The sequence below is a fragment of the Rutidosis leptorrhynchoides genome, chromosome 10 (genome assembly GCF_046630445.1).
Source record: "Rutidosis leptorrhynchoides isolate AG116_Rl617_1_P2 chromosome 10, CSIRO_AGI_Rlap_v1, whole genome shotgun sequence".
NCBI classification, from domain to species: domain Eukaryota; kingdom Viridiplantae; phylum Streptophyta; class Magnoliopsida; order Asterales; family Asteraceae; genus Rutidosis; species Rutidosis leptorrhynchoides.
The window spans coordinates 39,258,344-39,270,529 of record NC_092342.1 but is presented as its reverse complement, the minus strand read 5'-3'; the positions used below and the strand labels follow the sequence as shown (position 1 = coordinate 39,270,529).

The window sequence follows — 12,186 nt, the reverse complement described above, 5'->3', positions numbered from 1 at the left end:
TAGGGCTTTAGTTTTATTATTATTATTAATTAATTAAGATTAGGTTTTAATTAAATATTAATTAGTTTTAGTTTTAATTAATTTTGTATTTTAAGTTTTAATTAGTTTTATTACTTTATAAATTAGTACTTTTATAAAATAATAATATAAAAATAGTATTTTATAAAATTTGTATTTTGTCATTTTAGTTATAATTTATATTTTTATCGTTTATTTCGTAATATTTGTCGTTCGTAATTAGTTTTAAGTTAGTTTTTGCCATAGTTATTTTTATATTTCTAGATTTTTAGTTTTGCCGTAAAATCCCTTAAGTACATTTTCTTTAGATTAAGATTTAGGCGCTTTAGAATTTTGCGACGCAGTTTATACATTTTAGTGCCTTTTTAAGTTATTGCCGTTTTAGATTTAGAATTCCTTTAAGCTTTAATACCTTTAGACGTAAGTTTTAATTTTTAGTTTTTAGACTTTTAAGTTTCGACGCTCTACTTTCTTATAATTATTTTTCGACGGTTTGTTTTTCGACGCTTGTTTTTCGCCGCTTGTTTTTTGACGCACTCTTTTTCTTCCTCTTATTTCTCGACGCTCTAGTTTTTAGGACATAGATTTTATCTTCAAAATTTCGACGAAAAATTATTTTAAGCGGTTAAATTGATAGACATCCAAAATTTTCTGGTTCGTAGTAATAGTTGGATTTGTTAGTGGCGAGTTGTGGGCTTCCGATTTAAAGGGTTCTGGCTACCTGCTGCATCTATTGGCTATTCGAAACGTGGGCAAAATTAGAAAAGTCTATTAATTTGATAACTTATATAATTTTTTTTTATAACTAACAGGATATTCAGCGAATGCACCGAGCAAAACGTTCACCACCTTTCATACGTTCACCACCTGTAACTCGATCAAGACATCTAGCCAATATTGTCGCCGTTGATTTTTATTTAGAATCATCATCAAGTCGACCAAGTATTCCAATTCAAATTTCCGATAATCCATTTTTTGAACCCGACCTCACAATTGAGAACCCGGAGGATATTCAAGGACAATTCCAAGATCCTGAACCAATAATCATTCCTCCTGAACCACAAATTGTTAAATCGGAATCTTCTAGTGATTCGTATTCAACAAATTCAAATATGGAAATAACGGAACCTCTAAGTATGGAAGATCGAATGAGAGCTACACGCACTGGCTAAGGTCACGCCATTATTAAGCCAGACATTAATGCGCCAGATTATGAAATCAAAGGATAAATCCTACACATGGTAACTAATCAGTGCCAATATAATGGTACGCCAAAAGAAGATCCAAACGAACATCTTCGAACCTTTAATAGGATTTGTACTCTATTCAAAATCAGAGAAGTTGAGGATGAACAAATCTATCTCATGTTGTTTCCCTGAACTTTAAAGGGAGAAGCCAAAGATTGGTTAGAATCGTTACCCGAAGGAGCGATTGACACATGAGATGTTTTAGTTGAGAAATTTCTTAAAAGATTCTTTCCGGCATCTAAAGTCGTAAGACTTCAAGGAGAAATTGTTACGTTCGTGCAAAAGCCAAATGAAACATTATATGAGGCGTGGACAAGATTCGAAAAGTTGTTGAGAGGATGTCCTCAACACGGTTTAGTCACTTATCAAATAGTACAAATATTCTACCAAGGTGTCGACGTTGCTACACGAAAAGACATCGACACAGCATCTGGTGGTTCCATTATGAAGAAAACCGCAACCGAAGCTCACAAAATTATTGATAACACAGCCTTCCACTCACATGAGTGGCACCAGGAAAAAGATATTTTTCGTTCATCTAAAGCGGCTAGAGCCGATTCTAGCCATGACTTTGATTCCGTTTCTGCAAAAATAGATGCTTTCGAGAGACGAATGGAAAAGATGACTAAAGATATTCAAGCAATACGAATCAGTTGTGAGCAATGCAGTGGACCACACTTAGCGAAAGATTGTTACATTGAACAAACCATGGAACAACGTGAGAATGTTTCCTACATGAACCAAAGGCCGGAAAATAATTATCGAAATAATTATCAACCGCCAAGGCCAAACTTCAATCGAAATCAAAACATTCTTTACAATCCAAATGGACCCAACAACAACTCGTACAACCAACAAGGTCCGAATAACCAACCAACTCAAAACAACACTTTCAATCAACAAAGACCTGGCTTGTATAAACCACCACAACAAACTGAAGAGAAAAAGTCAAATCTAGAAGAAATGATGGCAAAGCTAATGGAATCTCAAACACAATTTATTACATCTCAAACCCAAACAAATGAGAGGGTTGATCAGTCATTAAGAACTCAACAAGCTTCCATTTTGAATCTATAAAAAACACGTAGGTACTCTTGCTAGCATGATGAGTGAGAGGAAACAAGGAAAGCTACCTAGTGATACTGAAGTAAATCCTCGGAATGAGAATGTTAATATGGTGTCAACAAATTCTGAGAAACCATCATTAAAATATGAGAAGGTTTTAGATGTGAGTAACAATGAAGAAGTCACAACACCACCACCACCACCCGAGTATGTAAAGCCAGTGGTGGTACCATACAGACCACCCATCCCGTTTCCAAGAAAAAGAGTTGAGTATGAACAAGTGATAGGTAATAAAGTTTGTGAAACCTCTGGAAAGAAGAAGAAGAAGAATAAAAAAATACAAGAAACAAAAACCGTAAAAATAAACTCGGTGAAGACAGTTCCACCGAAAATTCCACCCATGTTGGGTGATCCGGGTGAATTTATCGTTCCTTGTCTACTTAGTGATTGTGTCATGTATGATGCACTAGCAGATTTAGGTGCGAGTGTGAGTGTTATGCCTCTTTCATTATATAAGAGATTAGAAGTAGGTGAGTTAAGTCCAACAGAGATGAGTGTTCGACTCTTTGATCAAACCATTAGGCACCCAGTTGGAATTGCTGACAACCTACCCGTTCAAGTGGGTAATTTAACCATTTTAGTCGAATTTATTGTCATTGACATAGAAGAGGACTTAAACGTTCCTCTAATTTTAGGACGACCATTCTTAGCGTCCGCCAAGGCGTTTATTAATGTAAGAGAGGATAGAATGACACTTAGTGATGGTGAAAAATCGATCACCTTTGTGAGTCGAAAGTCTAAATCTCCACCAACCAAAACCGTTGAACCAAAAACGATTGGTAAAAACCATATTGTTTTACCAACTCCAACGGTAGTGCTTAACAATAATAAAACACCTAAGTGTGGGGAAGATGAAGTAACACCTAATGATGAGCTGATAACAAAAAACTCAGTTGTTGATACAAAATTAAATGACCCCGTTATTAACAGTTCAATGAAGAAACTTATTAAACGGATTCGCGATGCTAGAACCAAGGGGAACTTTAAGTTATGTAACCGGTTAGTATCCAATCTATCGCCTAAAGAAAAGGCAAAACTAGTTGAATTTGTGGATATTACACAGGAATCCGACCAATGGCTTAAAGTAAAAGTCACAAATATGCAAGTTGATTATGGTTCAAGAGAAACTGACAATGAAGTTAATCACAATTTCGACACCACAGCTACCTAAGAGTGGGGAGATTCAAATGTTCTAAAAATAAAATGCTGTCTAGAGTTAGTTGTTCTGTTCTCGTGTAGTTTCGAGAATGGAATCCGATTGGTCTTTTCCGCTAGCAGACACTAAAGAACTAATTTTCTCTCTCCATTCTGATTTTTTTTTTTTTTTAGGTTTGTATGAAATTAATACACTTTTTAAATTTAAGTTTTGTGTGAATTTAAAAACAAAATTTACTTTATTTCTTTAAGTTTAAAAAATGATTCCTAAATTCGTTGTAAGTTAAAGACTAGATCATAGAATCGAAATTGCTTTACCCGAGGGCGGGACGAAAAATTTTGTTATCATTATTTTTAATTTTATTGATCTAAAGTATACCAAAAAATTAAAAAACCCAAAAATCTTTGCTTTTAAAACAATCGCTTTAAAAACAACAAATTTTAAATTTTGTCGAGGGACGGACTAGGTAAACATACCGAAACTATCTAAAGTAAAAGGAAACAAAATTTTAAAAAATTATTCATTTAAATTGTTTTAATAAATAAAGGTTATATATATATATATATATATATATATATATATTATATATTATATATATGTTTGTAGTTTATCTTATGTACAAAACAGGGTAAAACAGCGCATTTTCAAAGACTGACATTAAAGTTCAGCAAAAGCTACTAATTTTGACGACAAGACACAAAATATCAAATGTGATATAAAATAATATATTTACAAACTCGGTATTTTTAATCACTTTTCTACACTAATCACCCTCATTAATTTATAATTATAGTCTGATTTCATGCAAATGAGGGCATTGCATGATCTCAAGTGTGGGGAAGGTTTATAAATTCTCTCGGGTTTACACTTAGTGTAATTGCCAAATTTTGTGAAAATTTGAAAAATTTTCAATTAAATGAATTCAAAATCGTGTTTATACATATTTATGAACGATAAAACTATGTTATAATACCGAAATTATTGTTACCTCTGAGAGAACATAAATGGAGAAACAACCCAAAATGCTTGAATTCATTTAAAATGAAATAAAGGAGAATAAAAAGGCAAATAAAAGAATAAATAAAAGCTAAGTGTGGGAAGAATTTACCAAGTTCTTCAAAACATATATCACATATTTGTACAAGATTATTGCACGTACTTTTGCTTTGGACTAAACTAATCAGTTTTACCCGAATTACTGTAATGACGAGTAATGAGCGGGTAACTAACGGATAACTAGCTATAGGGAGTGGTGTAAGTAAGAAAATATACACGCTACAAATATCTTATCAATCTTCATCAGACAAATGACCAACCATTTGCATCCGTTCATCTTATTCCACGTCACCTATCCGTGTGAAATCAAAACATCCAATAAGAATACATTGACCTTTCTTATATATAGTCTTCCGAAATATCATATCTCTCACACAAATCAAATTCAATTTTTCAGTTTTCAATTCTACCAAATTCGAAACCCTAGAATACTCAATCGTTCAATTCCAATTCAATTCGATGGCACCAAAGGCAGAGAAGAAGCCAGCGGAGAAGAAGCCCGTCGAAGAGAAGAAATCCGCGGCGGAGAAAACACCGGCGGAGAAGAAGCCAAAGGCCGGAAAGAAGCTACCGAAGGAAGCCGGCGGCGTTGCCGGAGACAAGAAGAAGAAGAGATCGAAGAAGAGCGTTGAAACGTACAAGATCTATATCTTCAAGGTGTTGAAACAGGTTCATCCAGATATCGGAATCTCAAGCAAAGCGATGGGGATCATGAACAGTTTCATCAATGATATCTTCGAGAAACTTGCTCAGGAGAGTTCGAGGCTTGCGAGGTACAACAAGAAGCCGACGATTACGTCACGTGAGATCCAAACGGCGGTGAGACTCGTGCTTCCTGGAGAATTGGCTAAACATGCCGTGTCTGAAGGAACTAAGGCCGTTACCAAGTTTACTAGCTCTTAGATCGGTTGTTTGAATCATCTTCTTGATGTGTTCATGGAAAGTGGAAGTTTTAGGTTTTAGGATTATGAATTGTGTAAATTTGGATCTGATCCAAATTGCTCAGTGTTGAATATTAATGAAATATGATGGTTATGGTTCTGTTATGTTAATTGTGACTTCAGTTACTACTGCTTTTTTAAATTTTTACTTTTGATTATGATGAATAGTTGGTATGTGTAGAATTGGATTTTGATTGTATAAAGTTTGGTGAAGTTATGAGAGTTATTTAGTGGATGTTAAAATCATATTTGAAGTAGATATACCTAACATGTTCAGCTTTTATTTGATTATGATGGAATTAGTTAATCGTGTAATGAACTTAATTTTGATTGTTGATGGATTTAGTTAATCGCTTGATTAACTTAATTAAATTATTCATGGTTTTACGTAATTGCGTGATTAAGTTAATATTGAATATTGATTGTTGACGGATTTAGTTAACTGTGTGATTGATGGGGGTAGTTAATTGTTTATAAGTTTTACCTTTCTCCTGTCTGGTGTAATGCTTTAATTGACAAAAACAGTTAAAATGTCCAGTTTGATTATAGTATTTTTTACTACGTACTGTATTATTTAGTTCCCAATTGTGTTAACGCAGTGCTTTTCAAATTTCTATCTTGTTCATCGATAGATATCAGCTCTCTGTTTGGACTTTGGAGGTATTTTCTTGGTGCGCTGTGTTTAATGTACTTAATGATACCATAATTCGAAGTATTATTTATTACCGCGTGACAGAAATTTTACATTGTGACGGCCAGTCAACTACTGCACAACCTACTTCTGATGTCGATTGTCGATTTGAATTGTGTTCAAATCCGAGCTGTATTGGTTGTTTGTTACTGTATATTTGTTGGATCTAGGATAATGTCATTGTCAGCCATTGATGTACATGTGAACTGCTGGATAACTGGCTGTATTGTCGACATGGGCGTTTTACACCAGATACCTCTAAAACCGTTTCACTCACATCGCTTCGAATTCACTTTATCTGAGATGGCATGTAACAAATTCTGTCGTGTTCGATTATTGGGGAAGTTGCGCATCAGGTTTTAAAATTGTTGGTTCGAATCGATTCTCTTAATCCACTCTTATCCATGATTCGTCTCTGCATATTAAAAGGTTTGTTTTTTTCATCTCAGATATCATTATTTAAGTGTCTTTCATAACATTACATATTTATATTTATGGGTTGGACAAGCTTAAATCAGTTTATTGCAAGTATATGGGTTCAAATTGCCACCTCTTGTACTTCTCTTTTTATGTTGGTGTCATTGTTTTAATGATGAAACAGAACAATCAGTCTCAAATAAATTATATGGTTGAGTTGTTTATCACTTTATCACAATCATTTAGAACACACGGAGTCGATCGGTGTTAAATCTCGGTGTTAAATTTAACACTGGATTTAACACTGGGGCCAAAACAGGGGAAATGGTTCAGTGTTAAATCTCGGTGTTAAATCAATTATAATTTATTTATTTTTAATTGATTATTTAGTTTAATTATAATTAAAAAAATTAGCCCAAATAATACTATAATTGTGAAAGAAAATGAAAAAAAAAAAAAAAATTTGGCCCAAAATAATACTACAAGTAATATAATGGCCCAAATAAAAAAAAGAAAAAGGAAAAAAATCAAATAATACCGAGTAAAAGAAAAAATTGAGAGAAAAAAAAAGACATAATCAATACCTACTTTCTCCCTCTCTTCATCTTTCTTCCCCCTCTCTCTTCACCCACCTCCTTCTTCTCCATCATATACACCTGCAAAAAAAAGAAAAAAACAGAAAAAGAAGAAAATAAAAAACTGAAAAACAAAAATAATACAGAGTAAAAGAAAGAAAACGAAAAAGAAAATGAAAAAGAAGCAATTAACCAACGTTACCTGGCTAACGGTGAGACCCAACGCCGGCCTTTAACGGCGACGCGGTGTCGGGGATCCCACCGTCCCCACCGTTAAATCTCTTTAACGGCGAAAAAAGGCATCGACTCCTAGCGCTCTTACGGAGTACATGGTTAGTATCTTCTTATACTCGATAAAAAAAATTAGCTAATGTACCAAATTTGGTGAATCGATACGGCTCATGGTTTGCAGGTTCTTTCAAGGTGCATTGTACTTGATGTACTATTCAGCTTGTGTGATGAGAAATGCTAATGTGGTATTCTTTGAATGATAATCGGGTTTTCAGGTAGGTATGTACCTGTGGCGATTCCAGGATAATAATTCAATGGGGTTCCGAAAATTTTTTCATTACTAATTATATTTGAATATTATTTTCATGGTAGTTTACTTTAAAAAAAATACAAATTCGAAAAATATATGGGGTCCGAGTAGTTAAATTTAGTAGTTTCCTATTTCCTATACAATTTAAAAGAAAAACTATAAATTTAAAAAATATATGGGGTACTCCAATTAAATTTAGTGGTGTCCTATACAATTTAACGGTATTTTTTTACTAAAATTTTTCGAACTAGCGGTGTCCCGTGACCCCATGGGGTCACACCTAGATTCGCCCGGGGTACGTACCATACTGCATTCTGTATGCACTTTTTGCCGCTAATTCCATGTCTTAAATACTGAAGCTGATTCGTGGCGTTGGGTATGTCGAAAAATGAGGATTTTTCGGTCAAAAACGCTAGATTAAATATCGACTACGATTAACTTCCTTAGGAAAATGTGAGTACTAGATGAGATAAGATAACTCCTAAAGAGGTTAATATTTTCATATGAAGGATTAATCATACGTCACTCTTATAGTGTAGTGTCTCTTTGGTTAATTTGGTTTTATCACAATCATATCTCCTTTGGGTTGAATCCTATGAATAAGAGTGTTTTATTTAATGACATTGTTAATTTTTCTTTCTTATATTGGTATAAACCCTAATGTCATAAGAAATGTAATTGGAACATATGACTTTAATAGGCCATTATAACGCTTTTGTTAGTTCTCTTCTAGTGTTTTGTTAGGATGCTTTGCGTTTTAATAAATCTCGCGTTAAAAAAAGTATGAATAACTAAATAGATAGATACTCCGATGTTTTACAAGTTAAACACAGAATATAAAGTTAGTTAATTGTGATTTTAAAAACACTACACACAAAAAGGAAAAAGTAGATCACTCATGACTGAATCAAAAATTTAATAATTACCTCTTCCTTACCGCTTATTTTCTCCTTCACGTTCACTATAATATGATTAATCAAACACTTAAATTTGATTATTAAAATTCTTATTTTACAAGTGATGTTGTTAGTGTGTTATTTGTTAACTTGAAAACTATACTTTTTGATACTTGCTTAGATGTCGAGTATACATGCATAGATGGAGCGTCTTTTGACTTATTCTTAATTTGTGTCGCATATGTTTCAATTTTACTTTAAACATTGTAATGTAACTAGTCGTGGAACTACCTTTGTAAACTTGAAACACTTTTACATTTGAAATGAATGCGACATATTTTGGTCAAACGTCATTTTAAAGACTTATGACCACGTATCGGGACCTAAGTAGACGGCGCCGTCAATGACGATTTTTTCGGGTCGCTAAATGTGAGAGGATGCTGACGACAGTGATGTTGTCGGTGGCCTTTTGCGGTTATCTGGATCCTTGTGGTTGTCGGTTTCTGCTGGCGGCTGTTGGTGGCGGCTGGTGGCCGCCGGCGGGAACCGACTACTGGTTTCTGGCCTCTGGTGGTTGCGGGTTTGTAAATGTTCTCTGAAAATTCGGCGATGATAGCCGGGTTTCTATTGGTCTGGTGTTGTTATTTGTACTATTCGGTTGCCGTTCCGCTGTAATGTTCATGCCTCTCCCGTAGTCGAGTCTATTCGGGTAGACTCGATGTCGTTGTCGGCGTGTGTCGACTTTGTTGACCATGGTAAATTAATGTATTTTGAAGTTGTTCTCTCGGGGTCATTTTATCCGCTCGAACGGGGTTTTGATCTTACTTGACGAGCATGTGGTTATCTGGTTAGGAGTGTTATGGGTTCTTCGAGTACGAGAGGTTTCTTTGAGGTGCATGCCTCGGGTTAGGTGTTACTGGAGTGTCCGACGTTCATTTTAGTGTGCGGCTTTTAAGTAGTGGAGATTGTGGCATTAGATACGTTCCCGATTTTATGTAGTGTTTAGATTTAGGTTTGGTGGTTCGTAGTTTGTTGTATCATTTCATTTTCAATGTGATCGCTCTCTGTCAATCAATGTTTTGGTCCAATTTGTAGGGCGATCCGGGCGAGCCCTTACAATTTCAATCATTGTCGCTTGTTTGTAACACCAGATTTTTACGATCTTTATATATATATATATATATATATATATATATATATATATATATATATATATATATATATATTCGGGAAGAAAAAAAAACCCATCACGCGAAACACATTTGTCACTTTTCTTTATTCGCGAAAAAGTAAGAAATCTACGCACTACAAGTCTACAACTCCAATCTTCATCAAGAAAATGATAAACCAATCGAAACCGTTCATCTTATTCCACGTCAGCTATCCGTATGGAACACAAACATCCAATTAAAACACATTCACCTTTCTTATATAACTCTTCCGAAATATCTTGTCTATCATACAAATCATATTTCAATTTCAATAATCCCCAAATTTGAAACCCTAGAATTCCCAATCTTTCAATTCCAATTCAATTCAATGGCACCAAAGGCAGAGAAGAAGCCAGCGGAGAAGAAACCTGTCGAAGAGAAGAAATCTGCGGCGGAGAAAACACCGGCTGAGAAGAAGCCAAAGGCCGGAAAGAAGCTACCGAAGGAAGCCGGCGGTGTTGCCGGAGATAAGAAGAAGAAGAGATCGAAGAAGAGCGTTGAAACGTACAAGATCTATATCTTCAAGGTGTTGAAACAGGTTCATCCAGATATCGGAATCTCAAGCAAAGCGATGGGGATCATGAACAGTTTCATCAATGATATCTTCGAGAAGCTTGCTCAGGAGAGTTCGAGGCTTGCGAGGTACAACAAGAAGCCGACGATTACGTCACGTGAGATACAAACGGCGGTGAGACTCGTGCTTCCTGGAGAATTGGCGAAGCATGCTGTTTCTGAAGGAACCAAAGCTGTCACCAAGTTTACTAGCTCGTAGATCGGTTTATTTGAATCATCAGATGTGATGTGTTTATCGATGGTGAATTTGTTAGTGTTATGTGACTTTTTCTGATTACTAGGTCTTAGGAATTATAACTGTGTAACTTTGGATTTAATCCAAATTGTCCAGTTTCAAATATATATGAAATCTGATGTGTTATGTGATATGGCTTGTGTCTTTTTATTTTCTGTTAATTGTAATTTCGATGATGTTCATTATGTCGAATTTGTTAGTATGCGCGGAATGGGATTAAGATTGTGTAAAGTTGGAAGCAGTTTTTAAGTTTTTATTGGTGAATGTTGAAATCATATTTGAGGTGTTTGGATTCATCGACACGTTCTCCTTTGTTTAATTAAAGTGAGTGTATGATGAATTTAGTTAATGTGTATTATTGGCCGCTGATTTAATATTCGACTTGTATTATCAAGGATTGCTATGCGAGGTCTTTAATCAGGTATGCTATCTGTATTCTTCCAAGTTTTTGCCTTTTCGAGTTTTATTCAATGCCTAACTAAACAAAAGAAAAAGTTGAAATGTTCGATTCTGTTGTTACAGTCTGACATTTGTTGTTATTTTAATTCCAATTGTTTTCTCAATAGATATCAGTTCATGGTTTAGACTTCGGAGCTATTTTATTTGTGTTATGTTTGATGAATATGTAACTATACGACTATACCAGAATACTATTTTTCTACTGCATGATGATAACCTTTATCTATATATGGTGCGTTGGTTCAAGGACAGGCAACTGCCACACAATCTAATTTCAATGTCAATGGTTATTTGTTACGTGCGTTGGATCAAGGTTAATGTCATTGTGAGTCATAGATGTACATGTAAACCACTGGATAACTGCTTGTATGGTGGACGTGTGCGTATTGCGCCAGTTACCTTTGAAACAATGTCGCTCTATTGTGGTGGAAGATCTGAGATGGCACGTAACAGTTTCAGTTGCGATTGATTATTGCGGAAATTTCGAAATTGTTGGTTTGAATCGGTTATCTATCTCAATCAATTCTTATCCATGATTTGTCACTCTATGTAAAAGGTATGTTTTATAACTCATATTTAATTATTTGAATAAATTCATGTCACTCCTTCGTGTTTGGATTTCATATACGGAGTAATAATCCAACTTAGATTTGAAGTTTTATGCACCAGTATTTGATGAAACTCCTAGTTTGGAAATAGTTTTTTTCCCCTACTAAATTCATTTAATTCGGGTATTGCTATATGACAACATGTAACTTTTGATAGTTTGGTGGTTTACCAAATTTAAAGGATGAGAGTTATGGTTTTGATAATAATACTCTGTATTTACTACAGATTGTGAATGTTCTTTATAGATTAATAAAATAGAAGAGCCAAATACTGTGTACATTATCTCTATCACTTAACTGAAGACACTAGGGCTGTGCATGGTCCATACCCGGACCGGACCAGACAATACCCGGACCGGACCGAAACCCAATTTTTTATGGAAATAGGAACCGAGGACCGGACCATTAATATACGGTTCGGTCCGGTTCTAACTTCG

General features: G+C 34.8%; 1 non-coding gene and 1 pseudogene across 1 annotated transcript; one reads left to right on the top strand and one right to left on the bottom strand.

Annotated features, from left to right (window-relative positions):
- Positions 1–1,514: 1,514 nt before the first annotated feature.
- Positions 1,515–1,621, bottom strand: LOC139874013 (small nucleolar RNA R71). The gene has a single exon (XR_011767718.1). It is a non-coding gene; the product is annotated as a small nucleolar RNA R71 (small nucleolar RNA).
- Positions 1,622–4,985: 3,364 nt separating this feature from the next.
- On the top strand, positions 4,986–10,978 carry LOC139871846 (histone H2B-like; annotated as a pseudogene).
- The last annotated feature ends 1,208 nt before the right edge of the window (positions 10,979–12,186 follow it).